We start from the raw sequence: 11072 nt of genomic DNA, 5'->3' as shown, positions 1-11072 counted from the left end.
GCGGGGCCAGGCTCCTCATGGCCGAGAGGAAGGCACTGACCTCCGCCGGCGTCGCGTCAGTCCCAGGGACCGTCGGGTATGGGGACTTGCGCGGCGCCTGCGGCTCCTGCGGAGCTGCGGGGGTGGAACCACCCGGACCCTCGGCCGAGTCGCGCGACCGGCGAGGGGAGTCCGAAGAGCGGTGTCGCTTCTTGGACTTCTTGGAGTGCCTCGACTTACCCGAAGACTTCGAGCCAGACGAGTGACAATGTCGAGTGCGGCTCCGCGACCGATCCTTGGACCTCCTCCTGGACCAGGATCGAGAGCGACGCGGAGCTGAGTGGCGAAGCTCGAGAAGCTTGTGGGACCGCTCCCGCCTAGCTTTCGAGGTCAGGGCCATACAATCGGAGCACGACGCTGCGTCGTGGTCGAGGCCCAAGCAGTACAGGCACCGGCGGTGATGATCGGTCACTGACATCAGTCGGTGACAGTCATCGCAGGCCTTGAAACCAGGCATCCTACCGGCACCAGAGTCGAGAATTGACCAAAAAGAGTCAAAAAAGTTAGTCAAAAATTGACTAAAGGGGTAGCTCTCCCGGATCTGCTCTTACTGGCGCGGAAAAAAGAAGAACTGACGTCAGCGCGCGAGGGCGGCGTCTAAGTACTCCGACGACATCATTCCGGCGCACGACGCCGACAACTGACACGGAGCCGCAGACGACGCCTAGCGACGCGCAAGGGGTATTGCTGACGAAAAATCTTCCGGATCCAGTCTGACGCCTGGGGATATTCTAAGGTGAGGAATCTAACTAACGTGTTTCTTTCAGATGTGCATGTGCAGTATACAAAGAGTGGTTAATTCAAAGAGTCATCTTTGCACCATTATGTAATACATTTAAAATTACGGTGCACATAAAGTAGTATCCGTTGAACACATGAGCAATGGCTGAGCAAGACATTAGTCGTAATGATCCTCCGATTTAGTTCTTCTGAACTACTAGTCTGTTTTTAAAAAAAGGACAAAAATGCTTTGAAAGAGAATATTAAGCCCCCCCCAAAGTATGGGTGCAAGACTCAAGCCAAAAGTTGAAACATTTTTTTTTTAAAAGACCAACATTTATTCCGCCATCATGTTAAGACCCACTAGGCAGCTCAAAAGTTATCTAGTGCAAAAACAGTGAAGGGCCCAAAAAATAAATTAAAAAAAAAAAAAAAAAAATATATATATATATATATATATATATATATATATATATATAAAATTCACTTAAAAAACCATAGGTTTCACACATGTTATAGTTAGCTGGGCATTTCCCTCGTAAAAAACCAATGAAATTCCCCGTTATAGTTAGTGCAGGCAACTATAACTCACGCGACCGCAATCCGCTGCTGATGACGTCAGATATTACATCACTGTATTTAGACACTTATTTACCCATGTCTTCTTCCATTCATCTTTAGCTATACATATATTTCATTTTTTTTTTTTTCCAGAAAGACACATATGTCATCAGTGATGTAATATCTGACGTCATCAGCAGCGGATTGCGGTCGCGTGAGTTATAGTTGCCTGCACTAACTATAACAGGGAATTTCATTGGTTTTTTACGAGGGAAATGCCCAGCTAACTATAACATGTGTGAAACCTATGGTTTTTTAAGTGAATTTGCAAGGTTTTTTAAATGCTAATTCCTAACTATAACGTGTGTGAAACCTATGGTTTTTTCAGTGAATTTGTACGGTTTTTTAAATGCTAAGTTATGTATTTATTAATGTATTTTTTTAAACAAAACTTTTTCTCGTTTACTAAGATCTAACAACCAATCAGAATTGCGCTCGCGCACGGCAAGGTGCGCGCACCCAGCGCGCACGCTGCGCACGTACAGATATATATATTGATTTAAATGCTATTTTCTCTGGAAATACTGAGCAGATTTACACCAAACCTGCAAAAGGCACTTCATGGACCTTATGGCTACCTCTCTGCCAAATTTCACGTAATTCTGTTCAGCCGTTCGGGCTGTAGCTGCGACTAAAGTCCCTATGGAAAAATCCATGGGGAAAACGCGTTTTGGGACCCCCCCTTTTTCTGGGCCCCCGCTTGACGAATCACCCCGAGACTTTCAGGGTAGGAGCGGAGCGGAGCGCCCCATTAGTTTTGAAAATTTCACGAGGATTCGTCAATCGGCGCCAAAGTTATTCAAAATAGAATTTTAAGATTTCCTATGGAAACTCGGTCCTAACTATAACTATCTACTGGCGACCGCCAGTAGATAATATATATATATATATATATATATATATATATATATAACTTATTTTGGACGAAAGTTGATAAATAAATATTGCTCATGAATTTTGACAGACATAAATAAGAACAAATTTAACCCCTTGTGCGCTGCACAAATTTACTCGCTCTGCAGGCAAATTAATGAGTGGGCGAGGTTCGGACGGCCCCCGGCCGTCCTCCGCACACGCACACTGTGACGTCAGACAGCCGGGGGCTGTCCGCAGCACGCAAGGGGTTAACAGTAAAAGGATTTAGACAGGAGGTATCCATCAGTTATTGCCATTCCCATGGGCAGTCTTCTTTAGAATGGCTCTACGGGCACACCACATAGTAAAAAAAAAAAATGTGAAATGGAGAACACAATGGGCAAGTGGGTATCAAATTTTAGTAGCCTGGACACCGCTGCAATGTCTAGACCCCAGGTTTCTGCAAAGTTGAAGTAGCCAACGAGACCTTGGCCTCCTATAGCCCTGGAAAAAGAATAATACATGGAGTTCCGTCTCATCTGCATTATTACATGCTGGATACTCCCCATTGGAAGAGCCCTCCCATTTTTAGGTCTCGTCTGGCTATCGCGTAAGCGATCGCTCAGCGAGACTTCTGTAGGGGCTTCAGAAAATGCTCCCAAAGGCTTCCCAGGTGGATCGGGTGGCGGTTACGCGCACAACCATGCACATTCCATTTGCCACCAGCTACTTCCTGCTCGTGCGCCGCCTCACGCATTCAGAGAGATTTAGTAAGGGGCACAAGACCTTAGGAATGCGGTTTATGGCCAGTGCATGTGAGGCATTCAAGCGCGAAGCTGGCATCGGACTTGAAAGCAGCAGACTGCTTTCGCCAGCACGTGCTCGGCCTCACTTCCTGCATCCCCTCTTACAACAATTAACTTTCGTTATAACTCCCACCCCATATGCTCGTTCCCTCTCACCCTTCGTTTGATGTCCGCTTTTCTTGTTTACAAACCACGCCACACACTGCTGCACGCCACACACTGCTGCACGCCACACACTGCTGCACGCCGCACACTGCTGCATGCCGCACGCCACACACTGCTGCGCACACTGCTGCATTACACTGCTGCACGCTGCACACTGCTGCACGCCTCACACTGCTACACGAAACACTGCTGCACGCCTCACACTGCTGCACGCCTCACACTGCTGCACGCCACACACTGCTGCACGCCACACACTGCTGCACGCCACACACTGCTGCACGCCACACACTGCTGCACGCCTCACTGCTGTATGCCGCACAATGCTACACGCCACACACTGCTGCACGCCACACAGTGCTGCACGCCACACACTGCTGCACGCCACACACTGCTGCACGCCACACACTGCCACTGCACGCCACACACTGCCGCTGCACGCCACACACTGCCGCTGCATGCCACACACTGCTGTACGCAGCACACTGCTGCACGCCGCACACTGCTACACGAAACACTGCTGCACGCCACACACTGCTGCACGCCACACACTGCTGCATGCCGCACAATGCTACACGAAACACTGCTGCACGCCACACTGCTGCACGGCACACACTGCTGCATGCCGCACTGCTGCACGCCGCACACTGCTGCACGCCACACACTGCTGCACACTGCTGCATTACTCACTGCTGCATGCTGCACGACACTGCTGCACGCCGCACACTGCTGCATGCCACACAGTGCTGCATGCCTCACACTGCTACACGAAACACTGCTGCACGCCGCACACTGCTGCACGCCGCACACTGCTGCACGCCAGACACTGCTGCACGCCACACACTGCTGCACGCCACACACTGCTGCACGCCGCACACTGCTGCACTCCACACACTGCTGCACTCCACACACTGCTGCACTCCACACACTGCTGCACTCCACACACTGCTGCACTCCACACACTGCTTTTATGCGAGTTTATGCTACTGACATTGTAAATGACAATGCATTTTATTTGTTTTAAAACCAAAACATAAATAAAAGGCATTGTAATTTTACAATGCCAATAGCTCAAACTCTTATAAATGCGAGACCTATTGCATTGCAAATGCTTGTTTTGTGAAGGAGCGCAGCGGAAGGACTCCATGTCTAAATTGTAAGGAAAATGCTACTTACCAGTATGCATCTGTTCTTGGCATGTAGAGCTGCAGATCCACACACTTAGCATTAGATCGCCATCTGGTGTTGGGCTCGGATGCTTGCACCTTGTTGATGTCTTGGAAGAAGTCTTTGTACTCACAAGATAGGCGACTCCTCCCTTGGTCAATAATGCGCATGGGCATCGACTCCATCCTCAGATTGTTTTTCGCCATTATGGGAAATGGAGTTAGTAGAAAAGAAAAAGATGTTCATGTGTGTATATCTAAGTAAGATAGAACTGGAACAGATACAGGTCCCGGGGAGGTGGGTGGGCGTGTGTGGATCTGCAGCTCTACATGCCAAGAACAGATGCATACTGGTAAGTAGCATTTTCCGTTTGCGGAATATGAGCTGCAGATCACACACTTAGCATAGACTGTACAGCAGTGTCTCCCCTAGCGGTGGTCACCTGTATCGGTTGCAGTAGTTTGAAAGAGAGTTTTAAGAACAGCTTGGCTTGCACGTCAACACAATAGTGTTTAGTGAAGGTGTGAGTGGTAGACCATGTCGCTGCCTTACAAATTTCTTCTAGGGGAATGTTCCCTAAGAAAGCCATGGAAGCCCCTAGTTTGCGTGTGGAATGCGCTCTAGGGGGAATTGTCAATGTGCGTTTAGCCTTTTGGTAGCATATTTGGATACATTTAACAATCCACCGTGCAATCCCAGCTTTGGAGATGGGGTTACCTTTATGAGGTGGGGAGAAAGCTACAAAAAATTGTTTTGTCTTGCGAAAGGATTTAGTTCTGTCAATGTAATAAAGCAGGGCTCTTTTGACGTCTAGCGTGTGCAGAGCTCCCTCTGCTACTGAGTCTGGGTTTTGAAAAAACACCGGTAGCTCCACTGATTGGTTAAGGTGAAATGCAGAGATGGCTTTAGGAAGGAATTTTAGATTTGTTCTGAGAACCACTTTGTTACGATGCATTTGTAAGAAGGGTTCTTGTATGGTTAAAGCCTGGATCTCACTCACCCTTCTGAGAGAGGTGACTGCAATAAGGAAAGCTACTTTCCATGTGAGGAACTGAAGTTCACATTTGTGTAGAGGTTCAAATGGGGGTCCCATGAGCCTAGTGAGTACAATGTTGAAATTCCATACCGGAGAGGGTGGTAATCTGGGAGGAATGATCCTTTTAAGGCCCTCCATAAAGGCTTTAACTGCTGGGAACCCTAAAAAGTGACAAGTGATGTCTGTTTTGTAAGTAAGCGGCAAGTGCTGATAGATATAGCCGTATGGATGAGTATGCTAAATTACCATCTTTGCTAATGTAGCAAGTAGCAAATGATGTTCTGGATGGACGCATCTAGTGGATTGATATGATTGTTAGTGCAGTAAATGGCAAATCTCTTCCATTTTGCTGCATAGCAAGCTCTGGTGGTAGGGCGCCTGGCTTCTTTAATGATGTTCATACAGTCCGGTGGAAGGTTAAGATAACCAAATTCTAGGACTTCAGGAGCCAGATCGCCAGATTCATTTGAATTGGATCGGGGTGGCCTTATCTCTCCATGGTTCTGCGTTAGTAGTGATGGGGAGAGGCGTAGTTTTTGGTGTGGGACTAGTGAGCGTTCCAACAGTGTTGTGAACCACGGTTGGCGTGCCCATCTGGGAGCCACTAGGATAATTTTTAGAGACTGTTGTCGGAGCTTGCGTAACACTAGTGGAATCAGTGGGAGTGGCAAAAAAGCGTACGCAAATCTGCCTGACCAGTTCATCCATATTGCATTGCCCTTGGACAGCGGGTGTGGAAACCTGGCGGCGAAGGTTGGGCATTTTGCGTTTTCGTGTGTGGCAAACCGATCTATGTCCGGTTGGCCCCACATCTGGAAAAATGATAGAAGAACTTGCGGCTGTAGTTCCCATTTGTGAATCTGCTGTGTCTGTCGACTTAACAGATCCGCAATCTGATTGTGAACTCCTGGAAGGTGTTCTGCAAGCAGGTATATGTTTTGTGGGATGGCCCACCTCCAAATGTTCTGTGCTAGCTGAGACAGCTGTAGAGAATGTGTGCCACCTTGTTTCTGTATGTAATACATGGCTGTCATGTTGTCCGTCCGGATCAGGACAGCCTTGTTCTGTACATAAACTTGGAATGATTTTAAAACTAGGAATATTGTTGGCAGCTCCAGATGATTGATATGGAGCACTTTTTGTTGAGTGGTTCATTTGCCTTGAGTTGTGTGATTGAGGAGGTGTGTTCACCATCCTGTGAATGATGCGTCTGTTAGTACTATCTGTGGAACAGGTTCGAGGAATGGCCGCCCTTTGGATACGTTCGTAGTGTTCCACCATTGCAGACAGCGATGTGCGCGGCTGTCTACCAACACCAGATCTGTAAGTTGTCCCTGAGCCAGATTCCACGGATGTGCCATACATTACCGTAACGGATGCATCTGAAGTCTTGCATACGGTACAATAAATATGCAAGATGCTATCATGCCTGAGTTGCATGAACACACTGGCTGGGAGAGGGTGTTGGGTTTGAAATGTGTTGATGAGAGCTTGTATACTGGCTGGACTGGGATATGCTAGAGCTGTGGAAGTATTTATTGTGGCCCCTAGGTATTGATGTACATGAGAGAGTTGGAGTTGCGACTTGGTATAGTTGATTGTGAACCTCAAGTTGTGCAGTGTTTGGACGGTTTGATGAGTGTGTTAAACACACTGGTTGAATGATTTGGCTTTTATTAGCCAGTCGTCCAGATATGGGAAGACATGTATTAGTTGTCGTCTTAGGTGTGCTGCTACCTCTGCCAGACATTTGGTAAATACTCTGGGAGCGGTGGTGACTCCGAATGGAAGGACTTTGAACTGAGTGTTGTCCGTCCACTACGAACCTTAGATACTTCCTGTGAGCAGGATGTATAGGAATGTGGAAGTAGGCGTCCTTGAGATCTAGTGTGGCATGGACGTCTTGCTGTAGGAGTTGTGGAAGCACTTGTTGGAGAGTGATCATGTGAAGTAAACCCCTGTTCCCTGATGTAGTATGGGGACTGGCTCTATGCCCTGCTTTTGAAGCAGCGAGAGAACTTCTTATTTTAAAAGTGTAAGATGTTCTGTGGACATTGGACGTTGCTTAGGTGGTATGTTTGGGGGGGTAGCTGTAAGTTCCAGGCAGTAACCATATTGGATAATTTGTCTTACCACTTGTCTGTTGTGATGGATTCCCAGACAGGCAAGAACTGTGATAACCTTCCCCCGACTGGAGTGGAATGGTCTGGGGGGAGTGGAGGGAAGTCACTGTTTAGCAGCAGGGGGGGGGGGTGCGAGTGTTGTTGTTACCTCGGCCTCTCCCTTTACTGTTATTCCCTCTGTATCCTCCTCTAAAATATCCTCTATTGGGGGATGTTTGGGTGGGGTTTTTAACAGAAGATGAGGTATCTGCGCCCATGTGCTTGGAGGCTCCTCTACAAAAGGAACGACGGAAGGAGCCACGTGTTTGCGGAGACTAACGCTCCCATGGACTTAGCAGTCTCTGTGTCTTTTTTCATCTTTTCAAGAGCAGTGTCTACAGCCTGTCCAAAAAGTTGTTCTTGATTGAACGGGTGGTTTAGAATGGTTGTCTGGACCTCTTGCTTAAAGCCTGAAATGCATAGCCAGGCATGTTGTCTGAGCAGTACACTGGTATTAATGGCCCTAGGGGCAGTGTATGCTGCATCAAGGGCACATTTAATTGAGGCGTTTGTTATTAGTTTGCCCACTTGGATTAGATCGTTTGCCTGAGTTTAATATTCGTCAGGCAAATGCTGTAATAGGGTTTCCAGCTGGTCATAGTGGGCCCTATCATATCTAGCCAGCAGTGCTTGAGCGTTGGCTATGCGCCAGTGATTGTCCGCCTGCGCAGCTACTCTTTTGCCAGATGCGTCTAGTAATTTGGATTCTTTATCCGGGGGTGGTGCATCCCCGGAGGTTTGTGAATTGGCGCGCTTCTTAGCGTTGGAAACTACTAGTGAATCCAAAGGCAGCTGTCCTTTGATGTACGCAGGGTCGTCAGGGGCAGGTATATATATATATATATCACAACACTTCCTGTACCTCCTTGCGGCGAACACGAAAGACAACGTCCTACGCGAAAGTTCACAGTCACAGGTAGGTTTTTATTTTCTCATAGTATCACTCCTCACGACGAGTTGCCCTTGATCACATATATATATATATATATATATATTCACTGAAAAAACCATAGGTTTCAGGGGTGTTATAGTTAGCTGGACTTTTCACTTGTACAAAACCATTGAAATTCCCCTGTTATAGTTAGTTCAGCTAACTATAACTCGCGCGCCCGCAATGCACTGCTGATGACGTCACATATTACATCACTCATGACATGGTCAGTGACATCACTCATGACATCACTGATGACATCTCAAATGACATCACTGATGACATCACTGATGACATCATCCAGTGAATGTGTGTTTTTCTGAAAATTAAATATGTTTTGTATATGTATATCTCAAGGTCGATGGAAGAATAAATGGGTATATAAGTGTCTAAATGGATGATTTGTTTTTGAAAAATTGATTGTGTAACTGACTGATTAAGTGTATCATAGTGAATACATGGCTTAGTGAGTAATGTTTAAATATGTAAATATCTGTATCAGTCTCTCACTTTGTGTATAAGTGGCTGCATGGGTTGGTGAGTAGCTACATGGGTATCTATATAGGTTATTAGTTGGTAATTTGAGTATCAGTCTGAGTGTCTGCATGGTTCGGTGGGGGGTATTACGTAGTGCATAGGTGCATGAATGAGTGACTCACTGTTTGTATGTGTTGAACACAGCATGTGTGCAGGACTGTATGGGTGGATGAGTGTGTGTGTGGGTGTGTAAGGGAGTGAATGACTGTCTCAATAGTGTCTTTATGAGTAATTACATATGTTTTAAACTAGTATATGTGACTATTGGTGTATATATGTGAGTATATGTGAGAGTGAGAGATTGAAAGAGTTCCTGTATGAATAAGTATGTGTTTCTATAAGTGATTGTTTAAAAGACTAAGTATGTGTAAGTTTCCGTAGAAGTAAGTGTGGTGGTGTGTGTATAACTGTATATGCAAGTAAATGTATGTTTGATTCTTTATTAGCATGAGTGACTATGTGTGTGAGTAACTCTATGGATGAGTGGCATTGTGTAACAGGATGTATAGGTGTATGAGTACATATGATGAGTGAGTACATGTATGAGTGACTGTATAGGACTGTTGGTGAATGAGTGGATGTGTATGTGGATCTTAGAATTACTGAAGAGGTTGTTGTAACTGGTATTGGTATGTCCATTGTTTTGAAAATTTTAGTCTCTATTTTTGAATGTGTGTATCAAAGGTTATATTAGGGTGAGAGGAGGTCTGCCACTCTATCACAAGGATGATGTCATCAGTGATGTCATTTGAGATGTCATCAGTGATGTCATGAGTGATGTCACTGACCATGTCATGAGTGATGTAATATGTGACGTCATCAGCAGTGCATTGCGGGCGCGCGAGTTATAGTTAGCTGAACTAACTATAACGGGAGAATTTCAATGGTTTTGTACAAGTGAAAAGTCCAGCTAACTAGAACACCCCTGAAACCTATGGTTTTTTCAGTGAATTTCTGAGGTTTTTTAAATGCTAATTCCTAACTATAACGTGCCTGAAACCTATGGTTTTTTCTGTGAATTTCAAAGGTTTTTTAAATGCTGATTTCTAACTATGCCTACAGAGATAGGACATGTGAACAAAGAAGAAAAAATGCACAGAAAGAAACAAAAGAAGTAAAGAAAGAAGCAACAGAAGTCCTCAAATACGAAGATAAGTGCAGGAAGAAGGATAACGTGCAGAAAGAACAAAAAGAAGAGCAGAAAGAAGCCTTGTTGCAAAATCATCCTGTACCCTCAACTTTTTCAGACGGATACTGGTGATAACTGAGTCCGACTAACCAGTCCTAGAGCCAGTGCTATGTTAAAAGACACTTAGAATACAGTGAAAACACCTACATACACTAGGGAACATTATGCGTTGGGGTCCCCCTGTGATTAGCATGACCTCCTCCGTAAGCCCCTAGTATATAATAGGGCATGGGGATTAAAACTACCTCTTAAAACAGGCCACAGGGCGTTTTTGCACACGTTAACTCAGGCCCCGTCCCCTCCCTTCACCACTGTGTAAACACGCCCTGTGTCCATTTTTAGTTGGGAGATTAAGTTCATTTGAATCCTGAGGGTCCCTAGGGTCCAACTAGCCCACTAGGTACCTCCAGTAAGTGCCACAGAGCTGCGTTGCAGAGAGGTGTAAAAAGTGGCACGGCCTGGACCACCTCTCTGCAATGCAGCTCAGTGGTACTTACTGGAAGCACTTGATGGGCTAGTTAGCCCCCAGTGGCCCTCAGTATTGAAGGGAAATTATATCCCCAATTTAAAACGTGCCATAGTGCGTGTTTGCACACGTCACCTCAGGCCCCGTCCCCTCCCTTCACCACTGTGTAAACGCGCCCTGTGGCTGTTCTAAGTTGAGAGATTAAGTCCCCTTGAATCCTAAGGGTCCCTAGGGTCAAACTAGACCACTAGGTACCTCCAGTAAGCGCCACAGAGCTGCGTTGCAGAGAGGTGTAAAAAGGGGCTTGGCCTCAGAACACCTGTCTGCAGCTCAGCTCCCTGGCGCATACTGGAGATGCCTGTTGGAGCGTTTGCAGAGTGC

Source organism: Triturus cristatus, chromosome 8 (assembly GCF_964204655.1).
Source record: "Triturus cristatus chromosome 8, aTriCri1.1, whole genome shotgun sequence".
Classification (NCBI taxonomy): domain Eukaryota; kingdom Metazoa; phylum Chordata; class Amphibia; order Caudata; family Salamandridae; genus Triturus; species Triturus cristatus.
Note: the sequence above shows the minus strand (reverse complement) of the source record.